This window comes from Phacochoerus africanus, chromosome 3 (genome assembly GCF_016906955.1).
Source record: "Phacochoerus africanus isolate WHEZ1 chromosome 3, ROS_Pafr_v1, whole genome shotgun sequence".
Taxonomy (NCBI): domain Eukaryota; kingdom Metazoa; phylum Chordata; class Mammalia; order Artiodactyla; family Suidae; genus Phacochoerus; species Phacochoerus africanus.
Window position 1 is genome coordinate 121,401,338 of NC_062546.1, and position 21,144 is coordinate 121,422,481.

Here is a 21,144-nt window from a genome sequence, read left to right on the forward strand (position 1 = left end):
CGCAGGATCCAAGATGCGTTTGCAACCTACACCACAGCTCATGGCAATGCCAGATCCTTAATCCACTGAGTGGCCAGGGATCAAACCTGCCTCCTCATGGATACTAGTTGGGTGTGTTACCACTGAGCCATGATGGGAGCTCTGAGATTCTCCTAAAAAAAAAAAAGCAGAGTTCCTGTCATGGCACAGTGGAAATGAATCTGACTAAGAACCATGAGGTTTTGGGTTTGATCCCTGGCCTTGCTCAGTGGGTTAAGGATCTGGCATTGCCATGAGCTGTGGTGTAGGTCGCAGACGTGGCTGGGATCTGATGTTGCTGTGGCTGTGGCTGTGGCAGGCAGCTATAGCTCCAGTTGGACCCCTAGCCTGGGAACTTCCATATGCCACAGCTGCGGGCCTAAAAAGCAAAAAAAAAAAAAAAAAAAAAAAAAGTTAAGCCTCAAAACTTGGAGATCTCCTTACCAACCTTAATATTCTAAACCATAAAAAAAATTCAAAGGGTTAGGATTTACATTTTAAAAGAGCAGTTCTTTTTAAAATGTCAAAGTAGATATAGATCACATGGAGAAATTTCAGGTTTTTCAGGTACCCTGCCAAATATCAAAATGACACTGGGGGTTGTCCTCAGCCGCAAGCATGTAGAGGGGAAAAAAATACATGGAGTCAGCATTTCAGTTCCACATCGTTGCTATTGCTTCACCAATCTCCACCCCCAACTTTGTAAACTCTTTCACAGATTACTTGCAAACAAGCAAAGAGTTAGGTCTGGGGGAACCGTGAGTGATGGCCCAGGAAAATATGACTAACAAGAAGGAGTGGAGAGACTCTCGCATTCGATGCAAACTTTCTGGTCAATGCTTTCTTTTGTCTTCAGAAAAAACTCATTAAACTTGGTCAGAAGGTATACTAGTATACTTCCTATGCTGTTTGTTAAGCCAATAATTCCTGTCCAAGAATGCATATTACTATGGGCAAATCAAAATCCAGGTTACCTTTGTTAAAAGATAAACAGACATGTTTAAAATGTTAAGAATTTTTCTGAGCCAGCATCGACTGTAATCATCATCGCCAAAGGGTGAGAGCTTCACTGTCAGGAGATAGGGGTGAGACTGAAGGGGGAGGAAGCAAAGCAAGGAAATTACTTGATGGGCTTTAGCTTTAAGCATTTGCCTAATGTAGAAAAGCCACCTTGGCTACTTGTGATTGGATAACCTGAGGCATCTGCAGGATCAAGTTTTGGTTTGCTTACATCAGCTGCTAAGGCATTGGAATCATCTCAATCTAATGTCTTCCTTGTTTTATTAACACTTTCTACTTTTGTGGTCAAATACCTTTGATTATTGGACCCACAAGCTGCTCCAGGGCATCACCGATCTTTAATCAGCTCCATTTTCAGAGTAGAGAAGTAGCGAAATTGTTCTTCAGGGGGCAAGCTGACAAGAGTATTGCCACCACTTGCTTCAAGAACAGAAGTGCACATTAATAGGTACTTAACATGTCAGCCTAGAATGACTTATTGATGAAACAAAAGACCTCTGTATTTCCAAACCCAATGGTCACTCCTCTGACCGCATCTTGCTCGGTCTCTCAACAGCATTTAATCTAGCTCACCAGCCACTATTTCTTGAGGTACTTTTGTTCCTTAGGCTTCCTTAAGAAAGGGGTGTGGCCCCCTTGTGGTAGGTTTACCATTGTTCCAACTATTCACCTTTTATCCCTGTGAGAGGACGATACCCCCAAGCTAGGTGGAACTAGCTTGATGGAAAGTAAGTGGAAGACACAGAGGGCACATCCCACCATAAGTTTAATATATGTAATTCAGAACTTCCTCACATCATCTCCTCTAGCTACAGCTGATATCTGAAATGAATTTTCAGAATTTCTAACTTTTATTTTAGGTCATCGATTTCTATTGCGTTGCACATCATGTTGGGTGAAGAAAACCCTAAAAGGAAAAAGGGAATTAACATTTATTGCAGATCTAATATGTGACAAGTTCTGTCTTAGACCCTTTACATGTATCATCTTATTTCTTCATCACGATCCCCTCATTATTCCCATTTTACAGATGGGAAAATGAAAGCTCAGAGAGTTTAAGTAAATTTAACTCTTACCAACAGTCAAACAGATAGTAATTAGTTACTGGGATTAGAATTGAGTCTTTGTGTATCCTAAGCCATAGTTCTTTCTACATTATAATGCTGGCTCCCTGCTTCGTCATGTATACCTGGGTTAAAATGAAGGTTATAGTGGAAAAGAAAGGGCAGGAAGTTAGCAGATGCCTCATGGATGAAACCTGTGGACCCAGGATGAGGATGGAAGTTGGTTATAATTATTTAGAATCCCAGAAGATTAGATCTGGAAAGAACATAAGATATCATGTGATCCCATCAATCAACTTTACATGTAATGAGACTGAAGCTCAGAGAAGGGAAGTAATCTTTCCCAGTGTGGAAGGATAATTATTTTAGACATAATGTTGTTGCATGCTGATACATTAAAATATAGTGTAAACATATCTTTTACGTGAACTGATAAATCCCCAAATTTGTGCAAATCACTTTATGGCAATATTCCCTTTATTGCAATAGTCTGGAACTAAACTTGCAATATTTCCAAAATGTGCCTGTTTATAGAACATACTATTTTCATGTCAAAGAGAAAAGTAAGGGGAGCTATGGAAACACAGAGCTAGATGGGCATCATGTCATGTCTGCTTATCTTTCATTGGCCAAAGCTAAGCCTGACATCATTGGTGGCAGAAAATATACATTTTTCACAAAGGAGTTTGGCAAGTCATGTAGCAGTGGGTGGGATGTGTAACTCTCTTGTAGAAAGAGAGAGTAAATAATTGAGAACAATAGCACAACCTACCACATATATTATTTGTGTTTCATTCATAGTGAACTTTGCTGTTCCCAGTGAAGATGGTAGCCTATTGTTGCATTTGCTTGCCTCAAGAAGGGCTTGTGGTGCCAAGATCAAGCATAACTTGGTGGGTTTGCTTTTGGAAGGCCAAAGTTATTGAAATGTCTCTGGAGGACAGTAGGTGAGGAGAAAGATCAGAAGGGAAGAAGATGTGAGAGTTATGGAAAGATATTTTATTCCTCAGGCTTGAAAAGGGAAGAAGTTTTTTTGGGGAGGAGCAGCAAACAGAGATGACATCTGGTCTCAAGAGTTGTGAGAATCCACTGGAAATTGCTACACCACAGAGAGATGTCAAAACTTAAAGGCATAGGCTTCTTAGGTTCTCCTGGGGAATTCAGGGTTCCAGCATTGAAGAGAAGCCCAGATCGGTGCAAGCTTGGTTCTCTATGTGCTCAAGGAAAAAAAGTCCTCTCCAAAGGTTTCAGAAGGCATAAGATCTTAAGGGCCTTCCAGCAGCCTGAGATGGGGCAGAGGGGGACCCACTGTAACATTAAACTTACTACAAACCCAGTAATACAGGGAGCAGAATACACTTTATTTAAAGAAATAAAATAAGTGAGACATTTTTTCCATCTCACATTATGGAATAAAATTCATTCATCAAGACCTCACAGCTAGTAAGGGACAAGGCAGTTCCTTATACTTTCCTTCAAACAATGCTCATCATTTTCTAAGCTAGGCCTAGAGTTGCCATAACAAAGCACCATAACCTATGTGGTTCTGACAATAGAAATTTATCATCTCATAGTTCTGAAGGTTGCAAGTTTGAAGGTCAAGGCAGGGCCCTGCTCCCTCTGAAGGCACACAGGAAGGATCTATTTCAAGCCTCTCTCCTAGCTTCTGGTAATTCCTTTGCTGTGGCAGTATAACTCCAATCTTCACATGGGTTCTCTTTCTCCCCGTATGTGGATCTGTGTCCAAATTTCCCCTTTTTATAAGGACATGGGTCATACTTGATTAGGGGCCCACTCTACTCCAATAGGTCCTCATCTTAACTAATTACATCTACAATGACCTTATTTCCAAATAATGTGACATTCACTTGGGTTAAGACTTCAACACAGGAATTTGAGAGGGACACAATTTAGCCTACAGTACTCCCTGAGAGGCCCTGGGATGTAATTGTCACTGAGACAGTTATGGGCCTTGACCTCACAGAGTCAACCATCTAAGGGAGGACAGGTACTGAGTGTGAGTGTGAAGCAGATTCCAGGTCTTTCCATTTCAATTTCCTGTCTCTTGGCCATTAAGGCTAGTCAACTAAATGAATACCAGCAACATTTTGGGGATATTGATATATGGTGTGTATTTCAAGCAAGTTGTTAGAAGAGAAATAAAGAGTTGGCATATTTTTGGCCACCCAGCATCTGAGCCCCTTCTCAAGTTCTACCTTTATGTGAGCTTTAGTGGAAAGCAGAAAGGGTATGTAGTTACAACTAAAATACAGCCATGATTCACTCTTGCCTACAATTTTGAATATGGAACAATGACTCCTAGAAGCAGTGACAATTTGGAACTCATCCTGGTGGCGCCATTGGCAGCATTTAGGGCCCAGGGGCACCCATGCAAGCAGTGGCACTGGCAGCAGCGCTCTCACTAGTCTGTACCTGTTGTGCGGTATTCTAGCCTGTGCCAGTCACCCAGTTTCCCTTGGTACTTGTCAGATTCTCCATCATTGCTGTTAATTCGATGAGCTACCTTATATCCTACTAAAAAGTTCCTTTTCTGCTTATAGTAACTAAAGTGTGTTGTTTGCAAGTGCTGAAGGGACATGAACAATTACAGGCACACAGGTAACCAGAGCCAGCTTCATCCAGCTTAAGAGAAGATAAATCTTAGTTTGAGATTTCTCAGCCCATATGATCCATATCCCCCTGTCTCTCCAAGAAATTGGCATCCTTTACACATTATAAATTGCTTATCCTTTCACTCTGCTGAGTTGTTCTTTAGAAGACTGGCAATGAAAGAGGAATAGATTTTAATGAGGAAATAGAGACGATAAAAGTGGTATTTAAGATGGTGGCAAATGGTAAGAGCTCAGTGTAAAAGCCAAGGGCAAACCACCTTGCTCATTAGAGACTGTGAATCCTCTCAATCAGGAGGGTTTTGTTTGTTGTTGTTTTGTTTGTTTGTTTTCAAGTTTGCTAATGTAATGCTCCTTCAGTTTGTTTACCACAGCAGCATCTCAGAACATAGCAGAGTTGAGTCCAGTGAGCCATAGTCTCCTACATCAGTTTGGAAGAGGCCACAACCAGCCTGGATCTTGCCCCTGGGGGATGCAGGTGAAATAGCTGCAGGTGTGGGGAAACAACCTGGTGTGGTAGAGAGAACACAGCATGTATTCTTGTATTGTTATTGGGGCTGCTTGTGATTTTTAAAATTTTTTTATTTTTTGCTTTATTAGGGCCACACCTGCTGCATATGAAAGTTCCAAGGCTAGGGGTCAAATTGGAGCTGCAGATGCTGGCCTATACCACAGCCATAGCAATACCAGATCCTTAACTCACTGAGCAAGGCCAGGGATTGAATGCACATCCTCACAGATATTAGTCAGGTTCATTTCCACTGAGACACATGGGAACTCCTGCCTGTGATTGATATGAGGCATGGGTTCCCTCCCTAGTCATGGGGTGTTCCTAACTCCTGGCAGGCAGTCATGAGATAAGCAATGCAGCAAGAAGCATAGACCCAAACCTTGAATGGAGAAAAAGATGGCGTTCAAGACTTGTGTGGACAGCAATCAGAGTCCAGAGTCTAAAAAGACTGCAGATCCCTTGGATTTACATTTGGTGATGCAGAGAAAGAGAAAGCAGGTCAAATGCCAGTTATCAGACTTGGGACAAAGGAAGGCAGGGTCACTAGCAAAAATGGATTTGATGTAAGTACTGGAACTTCCATCTCTGCTATCTATGGTCAAGATCATTGCCAAGAGAAAGACAGCAGCAGGGCCGGAATGGAGGCCACATGCTCAGATAGAAAAAGGATGCTGGGAGTTCCCTTCGTGGCTCAGCGTCGGCATTGCTGTGGGCTGTGGTATAGGTCACAGATGAGGCTAGGATCCTGGATCCTACACTGCTGTGGCTGTGGTGTAGGCTGGTGGCTACAGCTCCAATTTGACCCCAGCCTAGGAACTTCTATATGCCGTGGGTTCAGCCCTAAAAAGCAAAAAAAAAAAAAAAAAAAAAAAAAGAAAAGAAAAACAAAAAGGATGCTGCAATGGCTGAACGATCACTTGTAATGCATTTTGCCTCATTCAATCTTTCCTACCAAATTTGATAGCCATCAGAAATCCAGGAAATCCTACAGAAGGAGCTGGCCTATGTCCCATCTAAAGACCAATAAGAGGAGTTCCTGTCGTGGTTCATTGGAAATGAATCTGACTAGTAACCATGAGGATGCAGGTTTGATCTCTGGCCTCACTCATTGGGTTAAGGAGCTGGTGTTGCCGTGAGCTGTGGTGTAGGTAACAGATGCGGCTCAGATCTTACATTGCTATGGCTGTGGCAAAGGCCCGCTGCCACAGCTCCAATTCAGCTCCTAGCCTGGGAACTTTCATATGCCACAGGTGCGCCCTAAAAAGACCAAAAAAAAAAAAAAAAAGACCAATAAGAAAAGCAGGAGCACTCCAAAAGAGTCATTTTCTTTATTTGTTTTAGGGAAAGAGATTCCAAAACTTCCCTCTGTTGCTGTTATACTGTTTATTTTCTACTCCTGTTTTGCATCTGACTCAAAGCTCTCAAGTTTTATTAATATTGAGTCAATGATTTCATGTGTAGTACGTTCAAAGAAATTCCTTATTTGTTTAAAGTTTGAAATTATGCCAACCTAATTCAAATGTAGAATGTTTGTATTGTATTCTAGGTTTTGAGGATTCAAAATGAATAAAATATAGTCCTGCTTTTGGGACACTTATAGTATAAGTTGCTTTTTTTCAAGAAAAATCAACCCCCATTCTTATAAATTTGTTGAGCAACTTAGAAAGGAAAGAAAATTGAAATGGAAAAATGGAAGGATAAGAATAAAGGACAAGAATGGTAAAAAACAAACAAACAAACAAACAAAAACATGCAATGATGAGCCCTGCCATTCCTGTTTCTGAGATTTGCTGTCTCCCAGCACCAAAGACTAGGGCTGCCGTAGCGGCCGCACCTACTTGTTCATGGCATTCATTTCACGCCAAATGTGTGATTTAGTTCTGGACTGACTGATACAGAGTGGTTTGTGTAATAAACTCATGTGACTTTTGCCTCAGTCGATGACAGCAAGAGGAACAAAGATATACACACAAACACAAATAAGAACTCCTTTCCCCCAACCCTCCACATATACATAGGTGTAGAAAGCTTTATAAATATAAAATCAAAGGCAAAAAATTATATGGGAAATTACTTCTGTACCTATCTCCTATGAATCCAAAAGCAATCAGAAGCGAAAGTACAAGGCAAATGGCCATTGACAACCTAAGAACTCTTACATATAGAGAACTCTAATGATTCAAGAATAAAAAGACTAATGCCATAGCTAGATTGACAAGAGAAATTAATAGAAATCCACAGAAGAAAAAACATAAATATTAAACACAAATGGGAAAAAAATTCAATCTCTCTAGTAATTTAATTAAAATGGGATAATTATAACAAAATTATGACAAATGAGACCCCAATTCCGCTTTATTAAACTGACCGATATTTTATACAAATCTCTGTGTTAGCAAGGATGTGGAGATGTAGGTATTCTCAGTACTGCTGTAAAAGGGCACATCAGTACACCCTTAGTGGAGGCCCACCCTCTCAGGGAAGTCACGATCACCCAGAACCCCAATTTCCTTGTCTGTCTAATGAAGGAGAAACTCTCCAAGAGCTATTTACATTGACCTGGCTATGATTTATTATACCAGTATTTAAGCCCCAAGTCAGCAGAACACGCCAGGTCCAACATATCTCCTACAAGACCTTTAGCACTTGTGAGAGTGAAAGGACAAAATCAACGAACAAGATGCAAGCAAATATGAACACAGAAACTTTGACGTAGTCCATCTTTCTTAGTTCAGTAGTTTGCTGGGTTTCATTTTTGTTGTTACTTGTGGACTTCTGTGTCTATGATTTTATTTTACAAAGATCGAAGTTATACTGTCTTCTAAGTTATTCCTACTCCACATGATGGGATTAAATGTAAATATTTCATGCCATTCCCCAGGGAACACCACAATTTGCACTTGCCTCTTCCCTTCAGCCACTCACTCATTTCTTCATTAGATAGTCACAGAGCTCCCCACATGCTGGGTACTGTTCTAGAGGCTGGAGATATAATCATGAGAAAAATTAAGTCTCTGTTTTCATAGAGCTTACTTGTTTGTGGAAGAAAACAGAGCATAAACAATAAAAGGTAAATATCAAACATGACAGATGGTGAGGAAAGCAGAAGAAGTCAGCAGGGTGAGAGAAGGGTGTGAGATTGCCATTCATTTACAGGATGGTCAAGGAGGGTCTCCCTAATAAGGGGATATTTGAACAGAGTTCAGAAGAAAGGGCAGGATAAGACAGGCATGCTTCTGGGAGAAGAACATTCCAATTAGAAAGATGAGTGAGTGCAAGGATCCTGAGGTGGGAGCATGCTTAGCGTGTTCAAAGAACAGCAAGGATGCCTGTTTGGGCAGAGCAGAGGGAGAGGGTGATACTGGTGAGTGATGAGGACTGATAGGTAGCAGGTGGTAGACAGATCATACAAGACATTATAGGCATGGTGACCATACATCTCTTTGGCATGAGATAGCCCTATTTATGCCTATTGTTCTGGGATAATTTCTAATAACTCCCCCTAGCATCCTAAAAATGTTTCTGTTTATGGGATAAATTATACAGTCACTCTATTGATGGACCATTGTATGGAAATTGGCTTTTGCTCTGAGCAAAGGAAAAAGGCATTAAAGCAAAGACGCAACATGCTATGATTTTCACTTAAAACGCAAAGGGATACTGGCAGGAACAGAGAAGTCAGCTGAAGACTCCTGATGCAAAAATAATTGTGGTTTGGGCTGGGACAGAAGTAGTGAAGGGGTAGTGGAAAATGGAATATATCCTGAAGGTAGGGCTTACAGGAGGTACTTATAGATCCCACTGGAGAGTGAAAGAGCAGAGTCATGATGACTCCAAAGGAATGTGTTTGGAACCCTTGATTAATTACACATTTGGTTTCCACAGAACCTTCACATATCACGGAATCCGCTCACTTGACATTTAGGTCTTGGTATATTCACTACTGATAGGAACAAAACATTTATCACCAAAAATAGATAATCTAGTAAATAAAGATTATGGTCTTAGAGCTCAAAGACCCACAACATGAAGAATGATGTATTACTGGCATCTTTCTGAAGTCTCAAATCATAACTGGCACAGGCTCTATAGAACAGTTCAGGGCTATTCAAAGCTGTTTGTGATTCACACAGGTGATACGTCTCAAAGGACAGATGCTTAATCAGCTTTCTGACTCCACGAAAGAACTAGTCTTTAGCTTTGTGTGAAAATGCTGCTTGTGGAACCTGATTAATCTCTTTTTTGCTGCACACACAATTCTTTTCAGCCATTTTCCAGCAAAAGAAGATACGCATGGTAGATGATATCTGCTTTGTGCCAGGGTATCAGTGATGACGAATCTGTTCTGCCATTTAGGGTTGAGGAAAGATCACTGAAGACTGAAAATGTTGTCAAGTGGCCACCTGTGACATATACCTTGTCCAAATCCCAAAACTATAAAAAGTTTGAATAGTATTAGGTAACACAGAAACATGTTTAATATGGCACTTTGATGCCATGTTAATAATATTTTCTGATCACTTCCTTAAGAACCTTATTGTGCATTTATTTACCTTTCTGTTTAGCGAATGAGAAATACAGTAAACATTGTCCTGCTAGAGTAAGCCTGTTATTGACCTTTGCTAGTTCTCTCTCCATTTATTTAAGGCATTCATTTTTAAGGTGCAATTTTGTAACAGTTATGCAGCTAAATTGTTTTTGAAACAATCTTTGTTTTGGCAGTGATTTTTAACCCATTAATATTGATTGCTCTTACTTGAGCTAGCTGTTAGAAATATAGTATACATATCTTGGACATAAGAGGGGCCGGGCCCATCTATTCTACAAACAGTTTTTCTCACTCTTTCCTATTTTAGTCAGAGTTGGTCCTGAAGAAGATGATCAATTCTGCATTGAATAAATGTAAGACCTTGGTGAATTTGGGGGGCAAACAAATCAGGTTTTAACTGCCTTGATTTTGATTTAGTGTTGCGTTCTATGCTTAAAGGAAGTAGAAGTGCAGAGTACAGGTCTGCAGGGTGTGTTTTGCATTGCAAAAGCTATGCTGACAATATTTCCATGCATCTCAACTCCTCTGCAGTGATGAGTGATGTGGCAGCAATGCTGTTCCATAGCCTGTTTAAAGGGCCCACACAATGATTTTAGGGTATTAGAGTACAGGGAAATACTAATAATGTTGCATTTGATGATTCTGTCTTTCTTTAACACAGGTATAGCATCCTCGCTCATGATAATCTCAATAAATCTCCAGATCTCCAGAAAATCTTCACATTCATCATTGTCCTCACTACTTCAGAAATTGGACAGAAGTCAATGCTTTGCATGTTGAGAACTCTGATGGTCCTCTATTCTATTAATATAAAAGTTAAACTAGATGAAAAGACAAGGTTATTGTATTAAAAGAAAATAGATGGATTGGGTAACAATCCTCTTTCTGTTTGAAATACTCGAAAATCGGAGAACAAAAAGATAATATATTTTATTCTACTCCCAACACTTCTGCTATAAAAGTTACTTGAAAAAAGCCTCTAATAAAATGTGGAATCCTAAGTAAGAAATAAGACAGCCTCATTATGGCCCTGGAGGAATAAAAGGTAAACTTTGCATTACTAGGGAAAGTTTCTAAGAGTGATGATATGAGAAGGAAAAATGAGGATTTTTTAAAAATGACATTTTAGATTCATGTTATTTCTCACTTGGGTAACTAAGTCCAGGCTCTTAAGAAAGTAAGACATCACACTAGTTTGTGTAAATTATATAATTGAGGCAGTAGATAAACAGATGAGAACTAGAGTTCTCATTGTCAGAGAAAGGCATTACACATTAGAAAGGAGGAAGGTAAGAATGAGCCCTATGGGTCTGGACTGGAATTGGAGACAGTAGGCACTCATGGTTTTTAATATGTGTACCCATAGATAGAAATATAAACAGGCATGTCTATAATACATATATTTCTAAGCTCTGGCCCCTGAGAGGCCTAGAAGTGATGAACATCCCAATAGCAATGAGAACAACCAGCTCTAAGATCTTGAACTCTAACCATCATTCTCTAAGAAAAGGAACCATTTTCCTGGCTGATTCCAGGGCTGAAGCAGGAAAAGAACAAGATGAGCTGGGAATGTTTTGATAGCCAGAAACCAAGGAATGACAGGGACATGTCAGAAATGACACAGGAACCTCTGTGAAGGTTCTGTGGCCTGTGGCTTCCAGTGGCCACACCTGGGGTTAATATGAACAAGAAAATAAATGATGGTAGTATTGAATTGGTAACTCATAGAAAAAAAAGTAAGAATCCATAAGCCATTACTGAGACAAACAACCTAACAAATAAGGAAGAAAAGAAGCTCTGCCTTACTGCACAATTTCAATTAAAAAATAAAGAAGGAATAATAGAATTAGAAACATCATTTGGAAAAACACCACAGGAACAATCGCTTCAGGTAAGAATTACCAAAGGATGCTGAAAATAACAGGTGAATGTATGATGAGAAACAGGATATTTAGTGTCAGAGTATCTCCTAATAAGACACTTAATATCTACAAAAGGAAAAAAACTATATAAAAGGAATAAAATTTTGCCATTCACAACATGGGTGGACTTGGAGAGTATTTTGCTAAGTGAAATAAGTCAGACAGAGAAAGACAAACATTGTATGACATCACTTATATGTGGATTCTAAAAAATAAAGCAAACTAGTGAGTATAACAAAAAGAAACAGACTCACAGATACAGAGGACAAACCAGTGGTTAGCAGTTGGGGGATGATGGGGGAGGGATAAGACAGGAGTAGGAGATGAAGAGGTACAAACTACTGTGTATAAAATAAATAAGCTATAAGGATACATTGTACAACACAAGGAATATAGCCAATATTGTATAGCTATAAATGAACTACAAACTTTAACAATTATGAATAACTATATTGTACACCTAAAACATATAATATTGTACATCAGCTATTCCTCAATTAAAAAAAAAACTATATAATGGAGGGGTCCAGGTTACACCATCTTAACCAAAGTGAATCTCAGTGATAGAATACCACAATAGCCTGATATATGTACCAAAGATAACACAACCTGAATCACATCACAAGGAACCATCAGGCAAACCCAAACTGAGGGATATACCACAAGATAAGTGGCCTGTGCTTTCCAGAAGTGTCAAGGTTATGAAAGGCAAAGAAAGATGGAGGAAACATTGAAGATTAAAGGAAACTAAGGGAATAGGAAAATTAAATGTCAGGTGACATCCTTGATTGGATCCTTGGACAAGGATTGGATCCTTGAACATTAATGGGACAACTGGCAAAGTTTGAATGTCTAAACATTAGATCATAGTACTGTATCAAGGTTAGCCTCTTGATTTTTATCATTGCATTGAAATACTCCCATAATTGTTAAATTTGGGGACTCTGGGCAAAGGATACCCAGTATTTTTTTCCTATTTTTTCAACTCTGAAATTATTTCAAAATAAAAGGTAAAAAAGGAGGAAAATGCTCCCAGCAATACTTCTCTTGGATAGATAATACACCCTTGCCTCCTACCCTTTCTATGTGGCTTTGAACTTGGGAATCTGCTGGGCTGTGAGATCCCTGCTCCTTAGAGAACTTGTAAGTATGCATTTAGCTCCCAGAAACTGAATCCAGATGAGGTGATACACAGCACAGATGCACTCATAGTCTCTGGGCAATTAAATGTACTCAGTTTCAGTATCAGTGAGGCCGTGGGAAGAAATGCAAAGGGACAAGCAAAATTCTTGTCTTTTTTTATCCACTGAATTTCTTTCTTGCTTTTTTTTTTTCTGCCTTTTGTCTTTTTTAGGGCTGTACCCGTAGCATATGGAGGTTCCCAGGCTAGGAGTCAAATCAGAGCTGTAGCTAATGGCCTATGCCAAAGCCACAGCAATGCCAGATCTGAGCCGCATCTGCAATCTACACCACAGCTCATGGCAACATTGGATCCTTAACCCACTGAGCGAGGCCAGGGATTGAACCCACAACCTCATGGTTCCTAGTCGGATCTGTTTCTGCTGTGCCACAACGGGAACTCCCCACTGAATTTTCTTCTTGCTTTCTGGCCACATCAGCCTTGGGCTTGTGCAACTAAAGCTAGATGAGGGCCAAGCTCTTCAAAAGACAGCCTTACCAAAGACATGCTGATCACATGTCTTTAGGTCAGGCCACAAGTCCAGACTTCTGAGGATGCTGGGCTGGGATGAAAGATATGGTATGGCTCCTAGCCATTCATCTTCCACTGGAAAAAATTCTACTGGTCTAAAGTCTGCAGTTGGACAGATAAACCCTCAGGTGTTCTGTAAGAGAAGACCAAGCATTTGCCTTCAGTACAGGATAAAATTCATTCTGGTTCCCAGATAGCTGCTCATCTCCATGGAGACCTCAAAGGAAGGTCTCCTCCTCCTCAAAGGAAGGAGATGGTGCAGAGGGATGGCGCCTAAGAGCTGAAAACAAACCTTCTCCCTCCTCAGGCATCTGGCTACACTATCCACATCCCCCTGCAAGATTGCATTTCTGCTGGGATTTAGAGGTTTCAGAAGTTTATTCTTTCTAGTCTCATTCCTTGGAGACAAAAGGCCTGGTTTTTCATTCCATCTAAATGAAAATAGTTTCACTTAGACCCAATGTTTGCTTTTTCTTGATATGGGTTGTTTGGGTTGTGGGCTCCATTTGTGCTAAATCTAATAGATTTATTCTAATAGCCTTGCCTACATGAAAAATGCAGTGTACACTAATTCCTCTCTTAATCATTGAGAGACTATGGGTATGATGATGTATGGTAGTTACTATACAGGTAATATTAGGAATAGTCACATTTTATAAATGGAAAATAAGCAGTCGTGAGTTAGAGTGCATATTTCTTGCATTTTTAATACACGCCAGAGTTGCAAAGTGGGTGCAAGAAATAGCTGCTGGATTAGTTTTCTGCTGCAGATATGGAAAATCATTCGATTTTTGCTGGAGCAGGACATCCTATTTTCTCTTTAGACCTTCAGACATTGTGTGTGTGCCTGGATTCCCAAGTAGGTGAGGCAATGAGAAGGCTGCCCTAACCATCCAGGCACTTTGACTCAGGCTTTGTACAATTCCCAAGAAAAATAGGCAAGACTCACGAGCGATGCTAATGGAATGCCATTTACACCAACTTCTACATTTCTTGTAGGTGAGGAATCAAAATGGAAATTGGCGACTTTAATTTTTAATTTTGAACCCTTCTCCTACCAACACTAAACCTTCCCCGGAGACCAGCTGCTTGGTCATCTGCATGTATGACAAGTTCCCACTTTCTGCTGCCAGATGCTGCTTGCCGCCTGCTAAAAAATGTGTTTAAAATCAAACTTTTTGTTTTTTTTAAGGAAAAAAATTCTAAGACACCAAGATAGGGTACTTTGTCCCAGAAGGATTTGCCCAAATGGAGAGTTTTTAATGAATACTGATAAGTCTGAATATGAAATGAATGATTAACAGCTCAGCAAGCCAGTAACAGATGTTTAACCCAATATAACACAGCCTCATATGCCATCAGCCTACCTCCCAAAAGAGTTAAAGTAGAGCTTCTCATTAATACAGAAAACCTCTCCTGTCTTTCTTCCACTTGAAAAGAGCCACTTGGTTTTCTCAATACCAGACGGGGTATTTTAATCACTAGTTATAATTTATTGCCTTGCACAGGCTTTATGGTGGAGAGCCTGATTGTTGAATTTCATTTGTACAAATCTCATTACTTTTTAATTGTTTTTCAGTCCAAACAAAAATTGAAGATAGCACTAAAATACATAAGCAATTCTAACTTAAATTCTAAGATACAGAAAAACAACAGAAACCCACATAAATAGCATTTTCAAAGGTTTGACTCATCTCAACCAGGCGACATTTATACAAACGAGACAAATTAAAGATAAGAAGACACAGAAGGTAAAGGCTTTGCTGGTGTCCACTAATTAGTAGGAAAACCCAAATCAGAACTGGGAGTTCCAGAAAGTCAAGCCAGAACAAAGAACAGAGGGTAGGGAGCAGTGGAACAAGCTGTTCTTCCCATGGTGAAATCATTAAGCTCTCTGCGACTCCGCAGTTTAGATGTTGGTCGATTTTCTTTCTTTTTTTCTTATTTCTTTTTGTCTTTTGAGGGCCACACCCATGGCATATGGAAGTTCCAAGGCTAGGGGTCGAATCAGAGCTATAGCTGTCAGCCATAGCCACAGCCACAACCACAACAATGCCAGATCTGAGTCGCATCTGCCACCTACACCACAGCTCACAGCAATGCCGGATCCTTAACCCACTGAGTGAGGCCAGGTATCAAACCCATGTCCTCATGGTTACCAGTTGGGTTCGTTACCACTGAGCCACAACAGGAACTCCCATCAATTTTATTTCTCATCTCTTCTGCCAAAATTCTTTCAGAAAATGAATACCATGAATTTGAATGGAGCTATGTCAAATGTTAACACTTTTTTAATTTCTTGAACCATACTTTTACACCTATATCAAAAATATTCATTAAAAATTAGGATCCTGTGATTTCCCCCCCCCAAAAAAAATATAGCCTACTTTGAAGAATCTCCAAAGTGCAAGAAAGATACTAACTAGGAGTGGCTAGTGAGGAGGTCCGTTTATCTGCAACTGCAAAAGCAGCTCTCTTAGACTTGATTATCTTCTGATCATTAGTTACTTGAACTTGAGTTAGGGAACTCTTTCTTGGTCTAGAGGAACAATGGGAAAGAAAGCAGAGCAACAAAACAAAAGGGTAAGCAGATTATTGTTTCAGTGATTCCTAACTTGACCATTAATATTATATACCATGTTATTTGCTTCATGGTATTTACCACAATCTGCTAGTATTCAATTCATTTACTAGTCAGCTATAACCCTCCTCTCAAATGCAGGCTCTGTGAAGTCAGAGAGTTGACCTGCCTTGTTCAGTAACAGAGCTTCACCCAGACCCTGACACATGGTAGATAGGATTCAGGGATAACTTTTTTTAATAGCCACACCCTCAGCATTTGGAAGTTCTCAGGCCAGGGACTGAACCCAAGCTGCAGCTGCAACCTACACCTCAGCTGAGGCAATGTTGGATTCTTTAGCCCACTGCTCCAGGCTGGGGATCAAACCCATGCTTCAGCAAAAACGGAAGCCACTGCAGTTGGATTCTTAACCTGCTGTACCACAGCAGGAACTTCCAGGGATGATTTTTGAATGACTAAGTACATGAATGAATGAAATTCATTATCCATAAATCAATACAGAATCAATAAGAAATCATTAACTATACATTAGTGGAAAATAAGATTCAGTTTTAACAATTTAATGCCTTTTCATTGCAAGCACTCCCATCATATGAAGGCTGAGTGGTCCCTAACATTCTGTAACTGAGAAGGAACCCCCTCCTCAGTCTCTACCATGGATCATGGTACCCATGACACAGGTACACCCATTTCCAACTTTATCAGTATTTTTAAAGATTTTGGGTCTGTTTTCAGTTTTGACTACTCTGGAATGATCCTGCAGACTTTTTATAGGTTGTCATTTTTTTGAAGCTTTCATCTGAATTACAAAAGCTTCTAAACTAATATTTTGGAATGAGTCACAGAGATAGTGAGAGAGAACATTTTATATACTTTCTTATTCTCAATTTGCTGAGGAAGCGTTTCTTAAAACTCAGGAGGTGGGGGAAAATGCGGAGGGTGGGTAGGAGGAGCTACTCCCAAAAAGGCTAGCTGGAACAGAAGAAAAGTTATTTAAGAAAAGTACTGATTGTCAGCAAAAGACATAAGTTAATAGCAGCATGTTTAGGTTTTCATGGTATTATCATAACCTCTTTTACAAGTAGGGACTTGCCAGGGAATGTGAATAAGGACATTGGGGTGGCTTGTATCATTAGGGCTCCTCTGATACCAGTCCCTGTGAAGTAAGTCCAGGACTATCCTGACTTCTGATTTGGTCACTCTGGCCACATCCTTAAACAAAGCTCCAGCTTCTACCACCATCCAGAAGACAGGTTATCTAGGCCCCAGAAGTCGGGAGGTGCCAGAATGTCTTTGGGGTCCTGGTAGGAGACACCATGCAAGGGCTGTATCAACACTGCCTGCTCTCTGTCGCTGGAGTTTCAAGTAAGAAGAGACTCTCCAGGAGTTCCCGCCGTGGCGCAGTGGTTAACGAATCCGACTAGGAACCATGAGGTCGTGGCTTCGATCCCTCCCCTTGCTCAGTAGGTTAACAGTCCGGCGTTGCCTTGAGCTGTGGTGTAGGTTGCAGACTCGGCTCGGATCCTGCGTTGCTGTGGCTCTGGCGTAGGCCGGTGGCTGCAGCTCAGATTCGACCCCTAGCCTGGGAACCTCCATATGCTGCAGGAGCGGCCCAAAGAAATAGCAAAAAAGACAAAAAAAAAAAAAAAAAAGAAGAGACACTCCAGGGCTGATGAATTTGGGAACAGAGAGGGAAATTAATGCAATCCTGGAGTGTTCAGGCTAGAAGGTAACTTCATCTAATAAATGAGTAAGTGGAACCCAGAAAGTTAAAGGAACTTATACAAGATGAAATTATGGTACAAAAGCAGTTGGCAGGCAGGACATAGATCCTAAGTGGATAGAAACAGAAGATCATGTTTGATGGTAAGCACAGATCTGTCAAATCCTTCTCTCCAATGGAACAGATTCTCTAGGAAGCCCTCAGCCTAAAAATTGTTCTCTTTTTTTTGCTAGGGCGGCGATGGGAGGGGGTAGGAGGGGCAGGCAGGTGGTGGCAAAGAGAAAGAACACAAAAAGAGACTCACTGAAGTGCGTACATAAGAGAAGTCCCATTAATTATGCAGAGCTAAGCAGTAAATTAGGAAAGCAGTCCCCAAAGTCACTGAAATACAGTTAATGAAACCAGGACATTAAATTCTAAACTTGATGCCACTGCACTCAGATTCAGAGAAGCTTTTGTAGGAAGTACAAAAGCTCTATTCTGTCAATGAGGACATTTTGACTGTGACCTGCAAGGGACAGAGGGGAGGGGTGGCAGTGCCAGAAAACCATGGAGGAGGAGGGTGGGAGTTCTCATTGTGGCACAGTGGAAGTGAACCTAATTAGTATCCATGAGGACGTGGGTTCGGGCCTTGCTCAGTGGGTTAAGGATCCAGCATTGCTGTGAGCTATGGTGTAGGTCGAAGATACGGCTTGGATCTTGTGTTGCTGTGGCTGTGGTGTAGGCCAGTAGCTACAGCTCTGAATTGACCCCTAGCTTGGAAACATTCATGTGCCAGAGTATGGCTCTGGAAAAAAAAAAAAAAAGAAGAAGAAGAAAAAGAAGAAGAGGAAGGAGGGAAGGAGGAGAATGGAGGGAGGATAAAGTTCCAATGGGATGTGACAGGGACACTGTCTTCAGCCACTGCAGGCAAAGGATTTCCCAGTGGTGCCCAGAGCCTGGCACTGTCACTGGACAACTGTGAATCCCGGCGAGCTTTGGTGGCCATTGGTTATGCACACAGTACCCACCAAGGGGACTGGTAAGCTGTGTGTATATCATTCCATACTGGGGCTTCTGTCATTCTCAATTAATCTCTCTAGAGAGTCCCTCATAGCTGAAGAATTGTTACAGGTAAGACTTAAATTTTCCAAGTTTGCCAGCATTGAATCTTACCAGCTCACAAGATTGTGGGGCCCAGAGTGGACAGCTACTGAAGAAGCACACTGCACAGAGATGTGTGTGAGGAAGGACCCCTCCAGCATGGGTGTGCTGCACCAGAGCACACTTCTCTGAGGTTCCAGAAAGAATCTGGGAACCCAGGCAGCGCAAAAGTTTGCATCCAGAAAGAGCATGAGTGTGGAGGTAGACAGAACTGGATAGGATCCTGGGCTCTACATCAGAGTGACCCTGGCCTTTGAGTTCAGTGACCTAGTTCCTTATCTGTATAATTGGTACAGGGTCATTTAAAGACTAAAATAATAAACTGAAAAAGCAGGAAAGATCTTAGCACAGTGCCTGGCCAAATCAGCGGTACATATATCCATTTTCCGTCCTTTATCTGGACAATAAACCTGTGTTCAATTCCCCAGAACTTTTTTAAATTGAGGTAAAACACACATAACCATTTTTAAATGTGCATTTCAGTAGTGTTACGTATATTCACATTGTTGTGCAATCCCCAGTACTCTTTTCATCTTGCAAAACCGCACCTCTATAGTCATGAAACAACTCCCCATTTTCCCCTTTCCCTGATATTTAATTCAAAAGAATAAATCAAAAAGCAAGAACATCAGTCACACTGCTTTGAATAGCTGCCTTAGCAAGTTTTTCCTAATAAACTAAATTCCCCATTAAAAAAAAACAAAACCAAAAATGAACACAAAGTTGTTTAACAATTCCAAATTCATAAAGCAGCAAGTGGTGAAATAAATGTGTCAAGATAAGAAGATTCATCTGGTAGAACTCCATTTTTTAAAAAAAATTCTCAAGGGACAAAATCACCATATTATGTTCACGCTGCCAAATAGAAGCATACAGCTTCATTACAAAGACGACAGGCAAATATTTAGCAAGTCTATGTGATTGAGGTGGGAGAGAGAACAGGAAAGTCAAGTATAAAATAAAGCAGTGTTTTCTAGGCTTCTCTGATGATAAGAATCACCTAAGATACTTTTTAAAACTACAAATTCCTGGGTCCCATCCCAGACTCACTGAATCAGAATCTCCAGATTAGATTCCAGATATAAAGTTTTAAAACAACAGTCTTCTAGAGGGTAAGAAATCTGTATCTAAGTACACATCTATCTTCAAAAAAAGATGCCTGGTAGTGCTGATGACAATATAAAATAAGCAACTGAGTATGGTAGCTCCAATCTGTCAGCCCCCGTGAAGTGGACTGAAATGTTTATTCCAAGCACAGAGCTGCAATTAAGCCACAAATGCAGCTAATCGTTAGGGGACACTGTTAGGGGCACTTGAAACAAAATCAGGGACACAGTGGCTATAACATTTGGGTAGAAATTAACTAAGAGCATAGGTCATAAATATAACACTGGGGAGAGGACACCACCATGCACACCCATGTCCCATTGACCCTTTAAACTTCCAAAATAAAAAAAGTGTGACTTTTCAAAATATTCTAGAACATGGAACCAATATATAGTGCACGGCTCTATCTGTTCTTTGATAGTAAAAATATTACTGTTTTTTGTTTTGTTTTGTTTTGTTTTTTTATCAAGATGCAGATTAAAAACAAAGAAAAGCTAAGCACTACCTTCTGGAAAGACCTGCTTATACCATTTGGGGCTGCTAGGTTTAAGTGCTGGACCTACTGCAAGCAACCAAGTCAATGAAAGAGGAAGATCCTGGGGGCACCCACTGGAACTGAACATGGACACTGAAATGGAAAACCAAATTGCAAAAGTAAGTTAACTCTGGTTCTGAGATGAGGGGGTTCTGTGGTTTTGTGCTTATAAAACCCCCAGCCCTGTGCCTGAATCCAGCACCTGCTTGAATGGGTTCTAAGAGAACCACTTACCATAGGCTTCTACCCTGATTACTACATGCAGCCACAAGTAAGAGTTTTTTGGTTTTTTGGTTTTTGTTTTTGCCTTTTTAGGGCTGCACCTGAAGCATATGTAAGTTTCCAGGCCAGGGGTAGAATCAGGGGTGCAACTTCTGGCCTACACCACAGTTCATGTCAACACCGGATCCTTAACCCACTGAGCAAGGCAAGGAATCAAACCCACGTCCTCAAGTATACTAGTCTGGTTTGTTACCGCTGAGCCACAACGGGAACTCCACAAGTAAAGAGTTTTAGTGTCACCATCCATAGCAGTCATCCTTGCTCAATGCTTTTTATTTATTCTCTTGATTTCAATACCTCTGACATTCATCAAAAAAAAAAAAGAAAAATACAGAAGAAGTACTTCCT